The sequence below is a fragment of the Apteryx rowi genome, unplaced genomic scaffold, assembly GCF_003343035.1.
Source record: "Apteryx rowi isolate R43461 unplaced genomic scaffold, aptRow1 scaffold_53, whole genome shotgun sequence".
NCBI classification, from domain to species: Eukaryota; Metazoa; Chordata; class Aves; order Apterygiformes; family Apterygidae; genus Apteryx; species Apteryx rowi.
The window spans coordinates 1,742,338-1,763,725 of NW_020450794.1; the positions used below are offsets into that span (position 1 = coordinate 1,742,338).

The 21,388-nt window shown below is 46.9% G+C and overlaps 1 protein-coding gene across 1 annotated transcript in view; it reads left to right on the forward strand.

Annotated features, from left to right (window-relative positions):
- Positions 1 to 21,388, forward strand: part of SERTAD2 (SERTA domain containing 2) — a 78,083-nt gene that overhangs the window by 36,927 nt on the left and 19,768 nt on the right. The window lies entirely within an intron of this gene.

Sequence of the window (21,388 nt, forward strand, 5' to 3'; positions counted from 1 at the left end):
GTGTGTGTGGGCTGCCTGTTGCTTGTGTGCTCCCAGGGCTCAGTGAAACATGCAGCACTTCTGCATAAGAGGCAAAACAGAATTAGGTGCTTTGCTGTTACCCATATGCCTAAGACTAAGGATAAGAAAAGACTTCTCTCCCCTCCCTCCCTCCTTTCCACAAGCCTCCAGCTCAAGGAGTCAGGGTTTTAAGAAGTTTAGTAGAAACCTGATGGGTGTCCAAGTCCTTCTGTACGTGTAACTTTTGGTGGGAGTGCTGTGACGTAACGCTGAACAGAGGCACTGTGCTTATGTAGCTTTGGGCTTGGGCGACGGCAAGAAATGCTGTGAGAAAGCCTTGTCAGGAGCTTTTTCCCTGCAGCCAGGCTGGCTGTATTGCTGCAAGACAGGTCATATCCTGCCAGACGTTAGAGATGCTGAGGGAGGCTGTACAGCCTGTGCTCCCCAGGACTGCAGACAAGATAGGCCTTTTGAGCCTTTGCCCAGGCACACGGGAAGGACAAACCATGAAAGGTCCTTTATGCATGTGCCCTTGTGTAGGTGAGGAAAAGGGAAGCCCAGGTAACCTGCCTGCTCTTCCATCATGGCCTACAAATGCCTCCTGCAGTTGCTAGCCTTTTCCTGGGGAGCCTGAGACTCTTCCTCCCCAGGGACTGGGGTGTCAGAAGGCAGCGAGCACTTGCACTTGGGTGACCTGAAGAGCCAAGTCCACCTTTGAGAGCCAGAGAGGTGAGCGTAGGGTACCAGAATGCCCCATCATGGCTCTGGTGCTCAGGAGAGGATATTGCTAGAGCTCTAACAGGCAAAGCTCAGATGAACAAATACCCATGTCCAATTATTGTCCAGCTTTCAGTAAGAGAAGTGTCGGAAGGAAAGGTGCACCTGCACCTTCTACAGTCCAGAGATGCGGCCCCAAACTCTCCATCACTGGTTCAGCTGCTGTGCCATATTGCTAGTGTGAGGGACGTGCACATCATCTTCTGCCAGTGTGGAAGGCTCCTGTTGAGTGGTGGAAAGGACGCTCGGGGTGGGACGTCTTCAGGCCTCAGCAGAGCTCAGCTACCCGTGCTCTTAGCCACTGCCTGTCCTTTACTCCCTCGAGGGCAGCAAAGCTACGTGTGAATTCAGGCCAGCTGCTGCAGCTCCCAATCTGACCCTAGGCGCGCAAGGCTTGCCTCCTAACAGCCAGATGGAAATGGCACCATCAGATCTCCTCTGTGCTACTTTTGGATGATTTCTGCACCAGCAGAGCCTGGCTTACAAGCCAAAAGTCTGATCTTAACTGTATAGCAAGCACCAGGCACCGTGCTACTGCGGTGTGCTTGCCCGAACAACCACCACTTGCTTTAAAAGTGAGCGAGGGAGACACGGAGCAGTCAAGAGCAGAACTGCCTTTAAAGTTTCAAAAACCTTATGTGTGCCATTCAGATGTTTTCAGTGTGGTTTTTACTTCCAGGCCCCTACAGAACTGTTGCGTTGGGGTCATAATCATTTATTTTCCTAAACATGTTCGCAGATGGCCATAAGAAGAGCCTACAGGGCACTGTGGCTGCTTGAGGGCATTGATTCGGAGGAAAGTTGTTGGGATTATCTGATAATGCTTCACATTTTCTGTAATTTAGTGTGTGTGTGTGAGCGAAGGGAGTATTTAAAACTTCCAGACAATAGTTTGCTCGGTGGCAGGGAATGAAACCCCCAATGAATAGTCCATTGTTTACATCCATTTGAGTCTGTTTCTTTGCTGAATTAGTGCCACGAAACATAGCTCGCAACTCTTGTTGTTTTTAACTCCCCTCTCCTTACCCATCCCCCTTCCCGTTCCATAGGGTTGCTAAATCCTGCTGTTATCTTCTCTACACAAGTTTCCAAACTGCCTTTTTCCTCCCGATTTTCCTCTGCTTAAGCTTCTTGTCCAAACTGGATCATCTTCTGCTTCTAGTTTAGCAAATTTCCCCATTACTGGCCTCTTGGACTCGCACCTCGATCCTAATTATTTTTGTCCAGATGAATGCTGGAGGGAGGAAAAAAAAACAACCAAACAAAAAAACCCGTTTCCTGCTGCCATAATCGGGTCTAGATCCCCCTCTTCCCTTTCCCTTTCCCTACCCACCTCCTTGCTTTGGAGGGCTTCTCTTCTTTTCCTGCACCAGTCTGAAGCTGTGGGTGTTTTTCTTTTTTTTTTTCTTTTTCTTTTTGTCTCCTATTTGCCTTCAAGCCCTCTGCCCAGCTTACAACCCTTTTTTCTTCTCTCTCCAGCCCTGATTTATAGATAACTAGAGAAGAGAATTCTTGGCTGTGCTAGAGTAAAACTCGTGTAATGAGCACAACACCTGATATGAAAACAGCTCCATGCAATTAAGTCATCTGCTTTTCCCATTGAAAAAGCTTTCTCTTCCCTTTATTTCTTAAACAATAATTTCTCTCAAATGATATTGTAAGGGGCATAGACACCGCGGCTTTGCCAGGTGTTCCCAAAAATCAGAACTGGGGAAATTCCCATAATTGGTAGAGGGAATGGGATGTTTTGGGGAGGGTTGTTTTTGTTCTCGTTTTGTTTGGTTTTGGCCACATAAGCAGCATGCACATGCCATGTAGTACCAACCAACGTTGTGTCAGACTGCTGCCCTCCCCTTCTTTGGAGGAGTTGCTCTAAAACACGGCAAAAGTGTCAAGTGACAAGGAAACCAAGGATGCTCAGCCCATGCCAGAGAGAATTCTGCAAGAGGGAGACGTAGCGGTGAAAATTTACCATGTTGCCACGGGGCTCGTTTTGTTGCTTATATCGTGTGAGAGGAGAATAATTAAAGAAATATTCCACCTGGTAAATGAACAGAGAATATATTTCCCCCCTGTTTACAGGACACAAAACCTGAAATGTCTGGTAGCAGTGCTGAGCAGGGTACTGCCTATTAATGGTCAGGTGGGGGAGCAGAATATTTTCTGAGGAATGAATGGGTTGTTGGAAAGCACTAATATTGGGGAGGAGGAGAAAGTCCTATTTGTCTTTATAGTATTTCTCCTTCTTGATGCTGTTAAGGAAACGAGATTCTGGAGATATTCGTTCTATAAGCAGCAAAGGTTTCTGCTTCCCACTGCGTGGATGCATTCGCTTCCTTACTTCCGCTCCAGCTTGATGAGGAGGTCCTCGGGCTGTGCCAGGAGCCGTGCTAAGGTAGCACCTCTTTTCCTCTGCGCGCAGAGGTGAGGTGGTAGGGGTTGTGGCAGGGAAAGAGCTGGGGGGCGATGAGCATTCAAAATGCAGCTCCAGACTGGTTTGAGTGTGCATAGCAAGGTAGCTCTGTACCCTGACGTTGTGCGTTTTAATGCGTGCACTTCTGAACTGGAAGGTTTTTTCTTTCGTTCAGGTTTTGTCAAGTTTAATCACACGATGAACTTAGGCTATGCATCTTTGCTGAATTTATACTCCTTTTGCTTTCCTTGTGGCTTCCATTTGGGTCACCTTTTGCCTCATCCAGGCTTCACAACTCCTTAATTTTCATCCTTCTCCCACGAAAATCCCTGTCCTTAGCACCCTAGGACTCTGAAGCAGAGACACTGCGCTTTCATTTTGGCCTGTTACTTCCCTCTGAAAGCACAGATCCAATAAACAGGATTCATTCCTGACTTGCAATGATTCACTCCACCCTCCGTCACTAGATTGCACGTTCCTCGCAAAACAAACCTCGGCAGCCTGGAAATAGGTCACACGCCAGCACCTGCACCCATTCCCTGGGCTACCGGTGTCGCTCGCGTCATCTGTTGGCGTGACGTACAGCAAAACGCAGAGCGCGCTGTGCAGAGGCTCGGTTAGCAGGAGCGGCGCTCTCGGCGAGCGGGATGTGAGAACGCCCCTCGTGATATCTGCCATATGGGCATTTATAGATGGGGGGGGAGAACTCTGCTTTTTTTCTTTTCTTAAAAAAAAATATATATATAAGCTAACTCTGTCAGCGCATGGATTTTCTGCCGGCTGGTCGGGATGATTTATCATGGCACGCAGAGCTTTGTCACCTTTATGCTGACTCGTTCCAATGGTGCCCAGAGGTTGGCTCGGTGGCCTGTGCAAAATGAGTTGTTGATCTGTGGTGGTTTCCTAGTGGCCCCGCTCCCTCCCTGCCGTTGCTCCCATTGCAGAGCTCGCCCGGGGGCCGGAGGGGGCTGCCCGGGGCCTGCGCTCGGCCTCTCAGCACGATTTCGTTTGTAGAGATCCTCATAATATGACCCTACGCAGGGCTTAAACAAATCTCACTCTTGCCTCGGGGGTAGAAGAGCAGCAATGTCAGGGGCCAGACTTGCACCCTTTGCACAAGCACATGAATTCTCCTATACGTGGTTACTCTGGGAAGCTCACAGGAGAGGAGCGTGCTTACGGTTTTTAAAATGGGGTTAGCATGGGACACGCAATGGAGAGACAGATCAGGTGCAAAGGGAATGGTCACAACACCAGTAACAGCAGAGGTAGAGGGCGGTGTGTGTGTGTGTGTCTGTGAGTGTGCAAACATCATTTTCTTAAGATGCGTACTTTCTATTTCTCCTTTCTGAGAAGTGCAGAGAGCAAATTGCCATAGAAATGCAGAATACGCTCATTCTGTTCTGGGCTGAGGCAAGAAACAAGGGCCTTATAGCCTGGAGAGACATGTATGAGTCTGCGTGGGGAAAATGCACTTTAATTAGCCTGCTCGACAGATCCTGTTTCTCCTGCTCGTCCCATAGTTCGCAGCATTTGGTGTACATCTAGGAAACGCCTCCTGACTTCACCCACGAGCGTCCTCACGCTGGGCCTGCCACCCGGAGCTGCAGTCCCTCCTCCCGCAAGGCCGCATGCCGCGGCGGCCCGGCACGCTACCTGTTCGGCTGGGTGGCTCCCCTCGGCCTGGGAGGGGAGCGCGGCTGCCCGCGCGCCCTGCGCCTGCCGCCCTGGCCAACGCCTCTTCCCCGGCGGCTGGCGCGGGCCGGGCCGAGCGCCCCTGCCCCTCCGCCCCGCTGCNCCGCGCGCCCTGCGCCTGCCGCCCTGGCCAACGCCTCTTCCCCGGCGGCTGGCGCGGGCCGGGCCGAGCGCCCCTGCCCCTCCGCCCCGCTGCGCGGCCGCTCCGAGCGGCGCTGCTCTGAAAGCTGCTTAATAGGCTCCCCTTTATCTTGACAAGGCGCCGTTTTCTGGAGAGAAATGACAAGTTTCAATTTCAGTCACTAACCTGTTTTTCATTAACCTGTTTTAGTCAGCAAGTCATGGCTTTACTGTGCCCCTCTCTCAGGCAGACTCTCGTAAGCCTAACGAGACGCCGGAGCAAAACTCCCGTCCTCTGCAGAAAACGCACACAGAGAAGAGGCAGTTTTGCCCCAAACGTTAGAGGAGACTCGGGCAAATCAGCGCTACAGTAAATGTCAAATATTTGAAATTTACAGGGTATTAAAGCCCCAAGTAGGGGGTGAGAGGGAGGAAGGGGGGGGGAAGGGATTGGTCTGAAGTTAATAAACCTTTTACAACTTTTGACTTAATCTTTTATTCAGTGTTTGTATAACTCAGTTATCTGCTAGTTAATACCAGTGTTTTTGATACCTCTCCAGAGCCAGTACACTGCAAACCTTCAGCCCGGTTGGGTATTTGTGCTACAGCATATTTAATAGCCATGACAACAATTCAACAATTGTATAGCAGCCTCCCCTCCCTGTCTGAGTGTTGCAGGCACCAGAGTGTCTCCATTGGAAAACCCCTAAACATACAGTTTCAGCCAAAACTGGTTTAATGATAGTCTACTGAGAGCTTGACAGGCTTTAAAAAAAAAAAAAGGCACTTTTTTCCCTTTCCCCCTCAATTTTTTTTTAACTTCTCTTCTTTTGGAAAAAAAAAAAAAAGCTGCCACTGTAAAATACAAGGCAAATTAAAAAATAAATTGCTTTAAATTGCTTAACAAGCTTGATGAGACAAAGACTGGTGTGTTGGAGTGGCTGCAGGGTGCTCCGCGGCCGCTTTTGTGTGATTTTGGAGGTGAACGTAGCTGGCTGGAAGATAGATGGGTGCCAGATGCAGCTTGACACAGATTCGGGCAGCTGCTCCTGGGCTAGGTTTCATCAGGCGTGAGCGAGCCGGCGAGGCCCCTGCGCGCCGACCCGGCAGCAGCAGCGGCGCAACAATACAATATTCGCTAAGTGATTTTAATCGAGGAGATTAAATGACACCCAGTCGGTTTCCAGACTTAAAAAGCCAATGTGGTATAAAGCTGTTAATAGCGCTCGCTCTATCCAGGCCCCCTCGCCACATATATTTACATCGTGAGTGTTTCCCCAAGCCCCCCGTAGCCCCCCCGAAATGGGAAGAGGAGGGTAGGTTTTGCGTCGCAGTCAGGTTTTTCCATCATACTTGTATAATGTGTTTTTAACTGCCACAGGAATTGTTGGCCCCACGTCTACAAGTGCTTACACTGGATTGAAGGGTTCGCGTGCTCCTGCTAAGCACGGGCATAACTGTTGGAAAGATGAAGGCCATGGTCCATAAAGCAAATGGCTCCCTTTTTAATAGAAGGGCACGTTCCAAAATCGGGAAGTCATTGGTAGTTACAGGCTTGGGGAATTTGGTTTGCTTTTAAGCAAACCCGGTGTGCTACGATGAGTAACGTGATAGAAATGGCGGTGAAGCTGCTGCTCTCCAGGCGGCTGAAGGCTTTTTTGTGGAGGGACATTAAAGCTCGGGGGGTTTTGGCTGGGCAAAGGAGAGAATCATAATCAGACCTATTTGCCGTGTGACCTAGGCTGGCTGCAAATAATGGTCATTTTGGGGGGCTTCCTTGGGCTGTGTTTTGGGAAGCCTGGCTGTGGCAATGCTGGCACTTACAATGCAGGTGTCTGTGCTGTGTATAAAAAATAACTTTGTGCATTTCTGATTGCTTTAACAAGTGTATCCCTGCCTAGAGGAAGAGGCCTTCTCTTTTTTATTTGGGGGGAAAGTATAGGGAAGTTCTTAAACAGCAAAGAAAGAAAAAAATCTCCTCTTTCCTGCCATGCATGTCATCAGATTATTGCCATTACGTATTTAACTGCTGGTGTCAAACGACTGTGATCACTTTGAGTCATTTAGTACCCTCACAGCAAGCAAACCAGACAGCTGTTTTTTGGTGAATGTGCAAGTGGGACGGGTGCAGGTTGGCTCTGAGTCTCACCAGTCCTTTGCTTGTTAATGCTACACGTTGGGCCGAGATGCCTTCACTAAGTGCCCCGTGCACGGCTTCAATGAAGCTTTCTATATTGAGAAAGTATGCCTTAATTTAGCAGGTTAAAGATATCTCTGTTACATCAGTTTGTTCACAGTGGGTTGTGACCTAATCAAGTAGGGATGTAAGCCATTTCGCAAAGAGTAATTACTCAGTAACAAAAAATGCCTCTCCTTCCTAATAGCCAGGAGCACGTTGGCTAGCTAAAATCCATCCTCGTAGTGGCAGGTCAGCCGTCAGGAGGGGACTTTCCTGGCCGGCTTCTGGGGGGGAGGGAACCGCCAGCAAGCCGAGAGGCAGAGCTGTGGCTTTCCCGAGGCCCCTGCGAGACCTTCGTTGCCGCTTGTAGCACTGAGCTGCACCCGTGCGCTGAGTGTGCCGTGCTCCAGCGCGCTTGCTTTAGCGATGGTGCTGTGACAAAGTCTGGTCAAACTCCTTTGGTGGATGTTTTTGAGGGAAAGAAATGCCAGATCTGCCCTGAAGACTTGCAAAATGGCACTGATTTGTTATTATTATTATTATTATTATTATTATTAGGGGGAGGGGATTGCAGTGATGGCTTTATCATGTGAGTAATCTTCTACGTTGCCCGGTTAGGCCATGGTCAGGAGATGGTGTGAAGTTTAGGGGTGCTGGCTCATTATGTCTCCACTGGGAATAGTTTATGACAGTGACCGAGCAGTTTTTTGCTTTCAGCACTTCATCGCTTAGGAGCAGGGATTGCCAATCCTGCCACCGCGATGGCTCTCCTGTTGTTCTGCTTCACCAAGAGATATATCATGGAGGTGCATTCTGATTTTTTTTTTTTTTTTCCCTTGGCTTCAAATCTTGCTGAGAGGGAGGTGAAAAGGAAAATCCTCATAAATTAACATTATTTCCCTGGTGGGCTTTGCTGCCATTTTATCTAATTACACCTGCTGTTTTCCGGATCACATTGTAAGCATTTGCATGAAGGGGCTTTCACTTACCTCCTCAAGTAAATTAAATAACAGCCCTTAGGCTGGGCTGACAGCATAATGCATTTTCATGTGGGAGATCAACAACTCCCATACCCTGAGATGGGAAATACTGAAATGACAGGGAAGCTCTGAGCTTTCGTCTTGAATCAGGGCAACTAGACTGAGTTAGGGCTACTTTGAAAATATCTGCTACTGACTTCTAAAGTGTGCAGTAATCAGCGGGAAGTGAGGGACGCGTGGGAGTCTGCAGCAGGGCCCACAGAGAAGAGACCACGGTTTTCAGCTCACTACAGTCCACAGGCTACGTGTAAGATGTGCAGAAAAGCTGGGGAGAGCAAGCCAGTTGTCTGCAAGTTTAAATGCACATCCCTATTGGAAAGCGTGAACGGATCTACAAACCAGGAAAGATTGAAAGCCACAGAAGTAAAGCAAATGAGAGGTACAGGCCCTGCCCTGAGGACGTTTACAATGTGACTTTGTGGATGAAGAAGGCTGGACTTGTCTTGAACGCTCTGGAAATCAAAATACGTGGATTTGGCTTTCATTTCCACAGTAAGCTTCTACTAGCCATCCCGTAGTTTCCCTGTGCTTCATTTCTTCAATTTGCAAAATGAGGCAGTAGTAGTCTGTCCACTAAAGTGACAGCCAGCTGCTTTCCTTGCCTGATCCGATACTCCCAATCCAGCCCAGGAACTACCCTCCTCCTAATGTTTCAGAGTTCCCAGAGCCCTTCGTCGTGTCAGACAGCCCCACAGGATGGTGTGGTTCCTTCACAGTCATGTATGGTATATGTCAAGCCCATCCTGGCTGTGGTCACTCCTCCATCTATCCTTTGGATAGAGTTGAGAGCTTCTCAGGAGGAGAACAAAAGACCGCAAGGAAATTTCATCGTATTTCTTAGGTTTCTGACCAGCTCAGGCTGGCTTGTTCTGGCAGAAAAGAGAGGGTTGGTGGGAAGGCAGGGGGAAGAACTCCAGCTTCTCCAACCATCGGGCTTGGACAGGCCTGGGATGGCCCAAAATTCAGGTGTCCTCTTGGGCTCTGCCTTTGCAAGTGTGGGTAAGTGTGCCAGAGCCAGGGAGATGCAAGTAAGCACGCTGGCAAGCAGCGAGGCCAAATGGAGTGACCCGTTAGCGAGCGAGGAGCAGGAGATGGGCCCCTACAGCAGGCAGGGAATTTAATCTCTGCTCTGGCTTGCTCGTGTTGATCATGGATAGGGGTCAGCAACATGGGAGTCTGTGTAGCTGGCAGGTTTCTCTGGTTTGGTGGGGAGCCTCGGACACATGTTTCATGTGAATGGAGACGGGCCTTATGTGTCCTCTTAGTTTGCTGTAGCTCTTTCCCAGTGTGGTGATGGTGGCCCTGTCAGTAATTATATCTACCATGTTGAAGCACCTTCCAGCTTTTGCTGCTAATTCTTCCTTCCTGGTGTCATTGCTTAGGGATTAAGGAAGTCATGCAGATCACCAACATCTGCTTCAAGGAGTCTGCAGTGACTCATGCTTGTCTGGGGACTTTTGCTAAAGAAATACAGTTGACTTGTTTTTCTTTCTTTCAAAAATCAAGATTTCTATTCCATCAAAACATAGTTCCAGGTTGAGGGTGGGGAGAGAGAGTTAGAAAAGTTAGTGTGATGGGGGTGTAAACACTTTTTAACTTACATGTTAAAGCATCTTGGCTCTTCTGAGTAACTGTAGAACTACTTTGTAATGCATTTCTGCATCTGAGATGTATTTTGAATGCCAGTGATATAATGAGATTTATCAAATAGAAAGCCCGTCTTTCACTTTGTTCGAGCTTGGCCTCATGCCTCAAATACATGGAGTTTAGCTCAGAAGCAGCTTGTGATTTGTATCGCAAAACCACCACATGTAACTCATGATGGATAGTAGCCAGGGGAGGCAAGAGGTTTATAGATGCGACACAATAAAGGCTTTTGCTGGCGTTCGTGCTTGGTCAAAGTCACTGCAACAGGACAAGTGAATGATGACTACCGGGTTACTGTGGGAGAGGCTGGTGAAGTGTTTGCCTTTATAAATCATATGATTTAATGGGTCAGTCTTATTTTGTAGCATGAACATGCATGATATTCATGATGTAAGACACATTACTGTTTTAACGCGTTAGGTGGGGTGATTCAGGATTGATGCAGCTTCTTCAGTGATCCTGTACTATACATCCCATTATTATTATTATTCACTCCCTGTAGATGTTAGAAAGCTTTCTAACAACTCGTGGTATCTCTCATCCCCTTCTTTTTCTTCTGATTTTTTTTTTATTATTATTATTCATCAGATTCCTGCTGTACACATCCCCCAAGCAGGTGGGAGGGTGAGTTGGTGGGAGATGACTTGGCTTTGTTGGAACTTCACTTAATGCAGGGTGGGGGCAGAGAAAATGAAGCTAAATTACGCAGATCCTGAAGGCACAGCGAGTGTGCTACATCACTTGTGAGCATGACTAGAACTGAAAATGAATCACAGCCTTGTTAGACACTGTATGTGTCAGTGCATGTGGGCAGAAATATCATTGAGTGAGAGAGAAAGAGCGAGAGAGAGACTACATCTTTTAAAGCATGCTGCTTGCACTGAAATGGTTGTAGTATTTCATCTAATGGGTGAGAACCGGGAAACGGTGGGGCACCTTCTGTTTGGTACTTTGCCTTGTTGATTTTTCTTCCTTTCTGAAAGTTCAGGAGGAGTCTGGACCGATCAGCAGCGTCGTCTTTTTGAAATCAGAAGAGGCTATAATGGCAGGTTCAGGTTTGAACCTACTTTTGCTGACTTTGTATTACAACCATGAAGACTTATTCTGGGCTACGTTTGAATGTGGAGTTGCTCCAGTCTGCATGTTCGTTTTGCATTACGAAGCAAATTTGATTTGGTCTTCCTGTAAACTTCTGGTGACACAAATGCGCATGCACATGCATGCCGAGCTAGCTCACATATTCCAGTTGCAAAAACCCAGTCTGGATCTGAAACCTCAATTCTTGCAGATGTATAATTTGAATAAGGCTTATTTCTAAAATGAAAATTGGCTTTAGAGGTAGGTTGTAAGGTGATCAAATCATGTTAAGTGTTTGATAGAAAGATGCTGGAATCAAGTGGCCTCTGAAATCTGGTACCTATGTGTTCTTACTCCAGAAGATAATTGTCACAAATTCTAGAAGTGTTCCTAAAGAAGCTATGGGAACAGTCTCCTCCTGTTTCTTATAAACTAAGGTGTGTCTGGTGAGTGAAAATAGGGATGGCAGAGTCTGGCCTGAGTCTGCAACGTGCTTGTTCTGGAGTTGCCCTCCTCCACTGAGGGGACAATCCCACCTTTCCGGGAGGGACTGCAGGGTAAGTTTCCATGGGGCAGAGTGGGCTTCATCCCCTTTCTTGAAGACTGACATCATCTACGTTCAGCCTAAACTGGAAGCTGTGGTAGGATTGAGATGTGTTCCCAAATGCCAGCTAATGGAAGAGCTAAGTTGTTGACAGCAGCAGACCACAAACGAAAACTTTAAGGAATTAAAAAAAAAAAAAAAAAAAAAAGGTACAGATTGTTAAAGCTGGTTTTCCTGAATGCCCTGTTACGAGAATATAGAGCTATTTGTGTAGGTATTGTGGGCAGTGTAGGCTAGACAGACTCCTGTGAAAGCAGCTTTAGACTGTATTTCACAGCCTGAAGTTTAACCAGAACAAACTCTTGTTGTGTTTGGGTTTTTTTTTCCCCTCCTCCTTCTAATATTCCTGTAGTTTCTCATCCATCAAGAGCTGGTATGTCTAAGTTTCTTACTTGTTAATTGTAGGCTTATGTTCTCTTCCAGGCTGGTCCTTGCTTCTTTTGTTCCCAGCCTGCTTTCCAGTATCTCTGAAAGCCTTTTATCCTCGTCACCCTTCTGCCTGAATCTGTACTAGATAGGATTTCTTCCTAGAGCGTGTCAAAGCACCTTGTCTTGTGGAGAACAAGGTGTAGCCTCTTCTCGCTCTCTCCTGCCCAAAAAGGCTTGAGCACATTCAGCTCCAACCAGCTCTGCTCACAGCTCAGCTCTCCCACGTAGCCAGGCACTTTTGCTGTTTTCCTACCAAGAGGATGAGCTGCAGGCTGGGTGGAGAAGGAGGGTGGCAGAATGGCATCAGTGGGGACGTGCTTGTTCCCCTCCGTCTAACCAGTGCAACGAAGCAGGAGTAGCCTGTCAGCCCCGGCAGGTTAATCTGAATTGTAGAAACTCCAGAAATCCTGGGGTCACAGCTGAAAATGTTTCCTTTGGAAGGGCAGTCTGTGCTTCCTGCATGTTGTTGGCTGTGGCATTTATCTTACTGCAGGTTCAGATCCCCGTGCCAGGCTGTTCTGCTGCATTCGGGAAGGCTGTGAGAAGAAGGAGACGAGTAGTCTTTGCAGGTAGTGTTTGCAGGCATTGGCCCATAACATCTTGTATAATTTAAAAGCAGACGATTCTAGATAGTAGCCTGAGTTTTTTTTTTTTTTTTTTAAAGTGCCTAGAGATGTGTGGTTTCTCCTTTATCCCCCTCCCCACAGACCAGGTGCTCTGTACTTGCTGAACATTAAGTGGTTTCTGAACGTTAAGAAGCCTATAAACTGTCTCAAGCTGAGCACGCAACAGTGCAAGCCCCTCCACCCCCCAAAAAAGTAAAATTTGAACCCCCTGGTCACCATGTGGCACCCCTAGGATGCTCCTAGTTATTAAATGACATGAGAATAGCTTCTGATTTTCTGATTCTTCGACGTGATGGTTTTGGGAGAAAGGCAAGCAAGGGAGCCACACTTGCAGCAAGAAAACATTTAATTACTTAGAAAGAGCAAGAACATGTTCTGAAAAGTAAAGATTTTAGACTTAACGTGCATGGAACAAAAGGCCGTTGTGAGCTATGTGCAAGAGTTGCTGAGAGTTTGTATTCTGCCCTTTTTTTTTTCTGTGGGAGTTATTTCCTGTTGTTGACTAGAGTTCTTTATTTAGAACCACCTAGCTACTGAATGACGGCTAGCTCGCAAAAAGAAAAAGTGTGATTAAAACTTGTTAAGGCTTATTTCAAGATCTCCCTGCTTCCATTTATTTAAGGTGAATCTTTGCTAAATTAAAAAAAAAAGGAATTTTCTTCCCATTGTTTTGCCCACATCAGCTGTGAGAGCTACCAGAAATACATTGGGAGTCTGAGGTCTTTCACCTGAACATCTCATGGAAGACAATGTTTTCCTAACGGACGTGGTTAGTTTTATATTGTTCTGGTTTTAAAACCAAAACAAACCAAAACAAATGTGGGGCCCCTGCTCTCGCTGGTAAGAGCAACACGCTGGCGTTCTTGGAGGCAGTTTTTCCTACGAGTAGGAGAGCAGCACTTGCACTTTCTTAGCTGCTCAGGTGAGAAAAGGTTGCCTCTGGAGAACAGTGTCAGCAAAAAGAGGTTTCTGGCTGCTGCCTTGCATGGCAATAGCATCTGTGTGTGTGCGTAGAGTCCAGTTATCATCACTTGACATCTGCTTAACTTCTACTGTTGCCCTTAGGGCCTGGACTGAACATTTGGTTAAGGAAAGCTAGCAGAAGAGAGGGTTGAAAAAAGTTTTAACAGGAAGATTAACAACACTGGATTTTAGGTGTAGGCATATAAGGACAGTAACCTTATTCTGACTTTTTGACTTAGCAGGAAACACACGAGCAATGTCCCCTGGGTGTGGATGATTAGCAAATCCACCCGGGCATGAGCTAGGACACGGGCAATGATGCCTCATGGCCTTGGCCAGCCCCTGGCTGGGAATCTCTCCCAGAAGGTGGCTATTTCTGCTCAGCTATTACAAATATGCCAGTGCCTTTGAGTGAAGCTCCAGGTTGCTGGCCACTCTGGCAGGCAGGTTGTGAAGATGGATCTCTGCAGGCAGGTGGATGTCTTTGTAAGAGGGGGGTTTGGGAGCCTTCTGATCATCCATTTGTGGTGGGAAAGTCCATGACAGGAAGAAGCAGGGACAGCTTCTGTGATTTACCTCGTGGTGTTTTCTTCTCCAGCTGCTATCCAGAGGTGAAACCAGAGAACTCGCCAGACTGGGCAGCAGCACCGTTGATGGGGATGCAGCTCTTCCTCCTTGTTTGTTGGGTCTACTCCTTGCCCTTGGCCTTTCCCTCTCTGCATCCCATCTTGTCTCCTCTTTTCTCCCCTGCCTCCATGGCTAAAGTACAAAAAAGGGAGCGTTACTACTGTTTGAGAGAGCTGCTTGTGCCTTTCTCTGAGAGCCGCCAGGCTCAGGGAGCAGCATGCCACCTGCAGCATCTGCTTTCCTAGCTCCACGCCACCCTGCCCGCAACGTAGTGCCTCTCCTTCCTGCGAATCCTGGCCTGCGCTGGGGTAGGAGAGAGGCGGGGGTGACCAGACAGAGGAGCTGCCTCCCCTGTCCTGGTGGTAGATCCAAAATACTGGGTGGGTTTGCAGAGCTTTAGTGTTTCACCTCTGCTTTGGAATACTACTTAGGGGGGAAAACTCTTTTAGCCTTTGGCTAGTGGTCACTAAAAATGAAGAGGTGCCTTTAAAGTGAGAGCATAAAAAAGGTTAGAGGCAAACCTAAATTAATTGGTGCAGTTCCCTTTTTTCTTTCATAAGTTAGAATGTATTTCTGACCGTTACAGGGGTGGTTTTAGGTAGAGCTGAAAAATGCATACTTCACCCATGGTCTGTTTACCTGCGTATACAGTATGGGCTTTTGCTGACTCTTAGCTGTGTTAGTGAGGGAATGTAGAGAGGGAAAATGAATCATTACCACAGGCACAGTCAGTAAAAGCATCTGATGTACTCATTCACTCTTTTTTAATCTCTTCTTTGCACATAATTTAAGAAATGGCACATTTTTGTAAGGGTTAAAATTGAAAGACTTGTACATTCACTGCGTTGACTCAATGAGTTCAGTTCTATATGGTCTCCATTTATTTGTAGTGGAACAGAATGGCAGTGGGAGTTTATGCTACATTTGATGTTCTTGTGCTAGTTTTTTTGCCAGCTACTTTTTTTTCTCTTCTAAATTTGGTCCTGCAGCTTCAACTTCTGTTTTTTGTTTTTTTTTCTTTTTAAAGGAGAAGTTGTGTAGGTCGCTCACTGTTTACTTTAAATTAGACCCTCAGAAAACTAACTGTGTCCAAAAGGGGTACAGAATAACATGGGCAATAAGAAATTTTGCACTTATGGCAGCTGGAGGAAGGATTTATCATTGCAAATTTGGACTATTAATAAAATGCCTGTATTGCACTTGGTAAGCATTGCTTGAATCTAGAGGCTCTAAGGAATTGCGGAATCTAGGCTTAAACAAAATGCTTGTTTAAACAAGCCTCAAAAACATTGTGAAAGCTTAATACGCTATACAGGTGGTATTCCTGTCAGCAGAAGCAGCTAGAGATGGGTGCATTCATTTGGATGTTGATGTAAAAACTCATGTTTTCCTGTATATGAGAGTTGAAATGTATTTTTCCTGGTAATGCATCTGAGCCTGAACATACTGGACTCCAGTAACATGACTTTAAATGCTCTGTAACGTTTTAAAGTGCTCTGTAACGTCCCACTCGGCACCATAGCCACAAAACCTTTTTGGCTGTGCCATCCCAGCCTCAAACGTGTTGATACTGTTGTTCAACTCTTTAACCTGACAAATCTGAGCAGGAGTATCCACCTCTATAGCCCGCTAGTCAAATCCCGCTGGTGGCCCCCTTGGACCTGCCAAGCCTTTGGCATTTCAGCAGGCTTGAGCAGGGCTAAGCCTATGACGACCCGCCGGTGCAGACAGCCCCCTTCCAGGTTTCAAACGCACTCAGAGCAGTGCGGGGTGCACCTGTGCTCCAGAAATGTACGGCTCCATTTAGAGGTCCCCTGGAGTAGCTCTGTTTCAGAAAAGGGCTGTGATGTGAGCAGCCCATGTGCCAAACTAGATCACTAGAGTGACTCTGCTTTGGTGAGCTGGGAGCAGGTAGTCCTTGGGCGTAGGGGAGATGACGATGACCTCTGTACCCAAGCGTGCGTCTGGCTCTCGTGTTTGACAGCCCCATATCGGTAAGATTTTGGGGATCGTGTTGGGGTTGTACACAGGGCTAGTGGGTGGCCTAAGTCTTCTGGCTTGATTGCAGTGACATCTGTTTACACCAGTGGTTAATTAGGCCTGAAGACTGGCCACTCTCTCTGTGTTTTTCCCCTGTCATTTCTGTGTTTTTTCTTTAATAAAAGTATTCCCTCCTCAGCTGTAAAACAGAGCCTTCAGTTTTACCTGCAGATTTTTTCCTCTTAATACGCTGACCCCAGCGTTAGATGAAGATCAGCAAAGCCTCTCTTGAAAAAGTAACCAAGTGTTCTGGAAAAGAATGAGTTGTGCTCTTGACAGAGGCCACAGAATGAGCCCTAAAAGGGAAAGAAAAGTAAATGCATCATTTCACAGCCCAGAATTGCTCAAAACTTAGCTCAATGAAAAGTACAGTCCGGTGTATCTTGAGAAGCAGGGAAGTCTTTAGAGCGGGAAGCTGAGACTGCTTGAGGAGCCTGTGTGCGGTACAGACCGCTTTGGTGTGAACAGTCTGGCCTGGGTCAAAAATGAAGCACATCTTGCAGGTGAGACAGCGTAAGTGGGATTCGGGAAAGAGCAAGGATGCTTATGAAAAGGCAGAAGGATGTGAGGGGATACAGTCATGGGAGGCAGTGAGAGCGTCTGTCAGAAGACAGAGTGTTTTGGTCTGAGCAAGGAGGATGCACGCTAGCAGTCTCTGGAGGACTGGGAGTGCACAGGGAATTACGGAGGGAGGGAGCCGTCCCCGTGAGTGAGGAATGCAGCAAAACCTCCTCTGACTAAGCCAGCTAATGCGTGTTGCATTTTTTTTTCCTTTCCTGATAATCCTGTTCCATAATATTTCCTTAATAATTTAATACGTGAAGAGCAGCGCTTTTGAAAAGCACCTAAATCACCAAGTCTCATTTTCAGATGAAACCTTGCCACTCTTGTCCTTGGCACACTCTGGGAAGTTGTACCAGGTAGGACTATTTGAATGCTTAGCTGGGAGGTGGTGAGTGAGGGGATTTTTTTAATTATTTCATGAATTTACCATATGGTACAAATCTTGGTACTGCCAAGAAACACCTTTCTATTCCTAGATTTTATGGGTCTGATCCTGCATTACTGAAGCCAAAAGCAGTATTTGGGAACAGACCTTGGCATCAAAGTCTGCAGAAATGCTTAGAATAAGTATACGAATGAGGTTAGTTGCGCTTAGAATATTGATTCACAGGCTCCATGCTTTTTGCATCTCTGTTCATTTTACCCAAGGAAGATCAACTGCCCAATTGGACATATAATATATGATACTGCATTAGAACTAAGGTTGCATTTGGTCATACTCATTAATTAAACTGATTTCTCCTGTAGTTTTTTTTTTCCTAGAGAACTAACAGAGAATGATAATTAAGTATATTATGCATTCTAGGGAATGGTGTTTCTCCTACTGCCACAAAAACATTAAAGGAGAAAAATGTGAACTCAAGCAGAAAACTTTAAAAAAAAAAAAAAAAAAAAGCTAAAATTGGAGTGAGAAGGGGGAGCATTCCTTCCTTCTGTTTTAACTGAGGCTTCTGTGCCTTGGGACATGTGTGGCAGCCTCATTACAGTGGAATAGTTGCACCAGAAAAAAAAAAAAACAACCCAAAGCCAATTGAAATCTAAAGCAAAGCAGCCCAGCTTCCACAGGTGCAGCTTCCCCTGCTAATGTACAGGTGCAGACTGCACTAATCCATCACCCCAATTTTTTTTGGAGGCTTTTTATTTATTTGTGGCCAGGCCTCACTTGAGAAAATGGATGGTGTTTTGTGCTTTCCAGCATCTGCTGCCTGCTGGCCCCGGCGGGTCTAGGGGCTGCTCTTCAGCCTTGCTTCCTGCTGCTCCAGGGCTGCTCCCATTGCATCCTCACTGCCCGGTGCCAGAAGGCAAGTACAGCCACCCGAGCTGGCCCGAACAGAGATGGCCCAAGGTCCAGGGGCGTTTACTCATGTGTCTTCACTTGTAGGGTGCTCACCTCTCGCTGGTGAGACCTGCGCTGCTCGGTGGGGAGCACTGCTCCGGCGGAAGTGCTCTCCCTGGCTATAGGCAGGCCCTTAGTTTAGCTTCTCCCAGGTTATCTGTGCTGACGGGATTTTTATTTGCAAAAAGTTGCCAGCTCTGTAGGCAACGTTAGCTGCTCGTCTGTCAACTGCTGCATGCACTAAAGCAAAAACATTCAGAGAGAAAATGAAGCTGTTTTGTTCCTACAATTACCTGGTGAAATCTCACAGTATTAATGCATACTGCAATTAAAAGGAAAAAGGCCAAGGATGCAATTAGAAACATAGGAAGCATTTCACCGCTTCTGTTAGGAAAAAAGCGAAAGATGCCGACATTCCAGCACGCTGAAGGTTGCCGTTGTTTCCTAATTAGCACATGTTGATATCCAGAGATTACCTGACAATCTGTAATATTTCTAATGAATTGCTCTCAGAAGTCCTCTGTATGTTCCCCCCCACTCCTCAATATTTCCATTCTTTGACTTTTTGTTAATTATTTTTTTAATACAGGAGCGTTTTTGAGTATGGCAAAGGCAAGCTTCGACCATCTCCGCTCAATGACAGTAAGGCAAGGCTGCGCGCGGACTGTGGATGTGACCAACGTCGGGTCAATTCCCCCGTAGAAAAATGCAGTTCAGTTCCTTCTCTTCTAATGTATCATCTTCATGTTTTAGCAGATGGGCTGTTTTATGGCCTGCGTGAAGGCTAGGGCTGCACAACCACACCTGCACTAATGCCTCCCGGGGAGACCTTGCGGGCACCGATCCGAAATGCGATGCATTTTGGGTGACTCCACCTGGCAGGCACACAGCCGATCCCCCGTTCCTGCCGGTTCTGGGGCCTCTGCCAACACACTTCCTCGTGCAGCCGTACAGGGCTAGCTTGCCCGCTGCTTCTCTGCTTAACCAACACGTTTGGGCAAACTGCGTTCGGGCCTTGTAGACACCTTCTGCTCAGATTGCTCTTGGAGCTGCAGTGCTGACTTTCCTGGCCCAAAAGGTCTCATTAAATCACACGCGAGGCAAGTTGAGAAGCAATCAGCGGTGGGATTATTTGCCCTGTGTAGTGTAACCTCGTGCCGATGAGGCTGGAGCCTCTGCTGTGTTTAAAGCGTAGGAAGGAACTCCCCTCATGTTGATTTGTCCCATGACCTATGCTCGGTTGAGAGCTGTTCTGAGTGTGGATGCAGGTTGTGTTAGTTGTGTTAGAAGGAACAATTGGAGTTACAGCGTGACTATAAACTCCTGCCAAGAAGGGCCCCGGGGAGTTACAGTAGGAAACAGAAGGGGTGTGAGTTTTCTCTTACGCTAGGTAAAACTGGAGCAACCTAACAAAGTCAGTAGCATTATACTAGCTCCGAACTGATATGTTAAAGGCTCAGGCCTTTTACTGCGGAGTATAAAACGGGAAGACTGGGGCCTTGGATAGGAGAATGAAGCCCAGCTGCTTATTTAGCAAGCGTTTGCGATTATGCCTACAGCCTCAGCGACGGCGTGCGCACACCCAAGCGCAGAGCCTGTAAGCTTGCTGTGGACTTTGAGCTCCGGAGGGCAGGCCCTGCGAGGCCGGATGCATCCACAGCAAAATTACTGAGGGCCAGATTCTGCTGCGTTACAAATCCAGAGCAACCCCCCCCCCCCCGCAACAAATATTTCCAGCCTTGTAACGATCAGTTTGGCCTAATGGAATTGCTCCAAAATAATATGTATACAGTTCATATCGGAAGTTGCTCTCCCTCTTCGTATGACAGGAATTATCCACTGGGTGCTGGAGGGACGATAGCAACTGCTGAGACTTGCTAGCTACATGCATTGTGGCCTTCTTGTCTGAAAGATGCTGGGCAAATAGGCGTTTCAAACGGTGAGCAGACTGGTGAGGTTTTACAGCACCATAACCATAGAAGGCTTTATTCTGCTCTTAAATATGCTGGGGTGAACTCAGAGACATCACTGGAGTTGTTCTACTTTGGTACTAGTGTGAAGGACAGCAGAATGTGGCCCCAAAATTAGGTGGATATGGCATGCATGAAAACAGTTGTAAATGTAAAAATATTCTGCATGGCTTTTGAGAACGCTGAAGCCCGCCAGACAGATACCCACTCCACTCAGGCCCTCAAGAAAATGAAGCTTTTCCTTTTATTGGTGATTTTTTTTTAATGTTTACTACAATTTCAAGAAGAGCCTTGTTTCCCTGAGCAGGAGGACCAAGTTTCAGTGCCCTATTTGCTGGGAAGTATCCAGCCAGAGGAAATTCTACTTTTAATTTTTGCTGACCTCCGATCAATTCGCAGGTCGCTTATCAAAACTCGATAAACGGTTCGTGAATTGTTTTGCAAATCCAGTCCAGGGCTACGTTTCTTTCACAGTCAGAGTTTGGATTTCCTCAGAATGAGGGGCTGGTAGAAAGGGTGGCAGGGGAAAGATATGAGGAGGCCTCCAGAGTTTACAGCATCGCCGAAGTCAAACTGCAGCGCTTTTAGGTCTGATGTTCTTTCCTCCTGTTTTAATGGCTTCAGCAGAGTATCAGCTGCAGTACCAGTCTGGGTGTTTGAAAGACCAATTGTATGGGGCCTTTTCGATTATAATTAAAAAAAAAAACATGACATAAAATCATCGCTTAATCTCTTTCTGCTTTGGCAGATTCACTGTGTTAATTGTTTTTTACTTTGTGGATTTTAGATGGATACAATTTCCAGGAGACAGTAATTTTTCCTCTAAAAGTATCATTCTTTTCTTTTTCTAGTTGAAAATGGAGCCTAATTTGTAACAAGACCATCAGTATGATTGAGCACAAATCATTACAGAACAGTTTGAGCACAATACCTAAACGTGTCGTGATATTAATGACTAGTAATCGCCTTTATGATAGGTCTTAAAGTTTTATTGTCCCGAAGTACAACTGGTTTAGTGGAACATTAAAGGCCATGATGATCCAAGATGCTGCTGGGGTCGCAGCCAAAAGCGTAAGGTGCTCGAATCGCCGTTCGCAGCGCTGGCCGGGGTTGCAGGCTGTTTCAAAACACAAGCGTTTGGGTAACTTAAGTAATAATGTTCTTTTCAGGTAGCGCCTGGCTCGGCGCTCTTCTCCCCTTCCCCCAAGCCTCGGTGCGTTTGAGCGCTTCAGTCTGGCCTAATTTTGTGCTTCGCTTGTAGCCGCGCAGCCAAAATTAGCA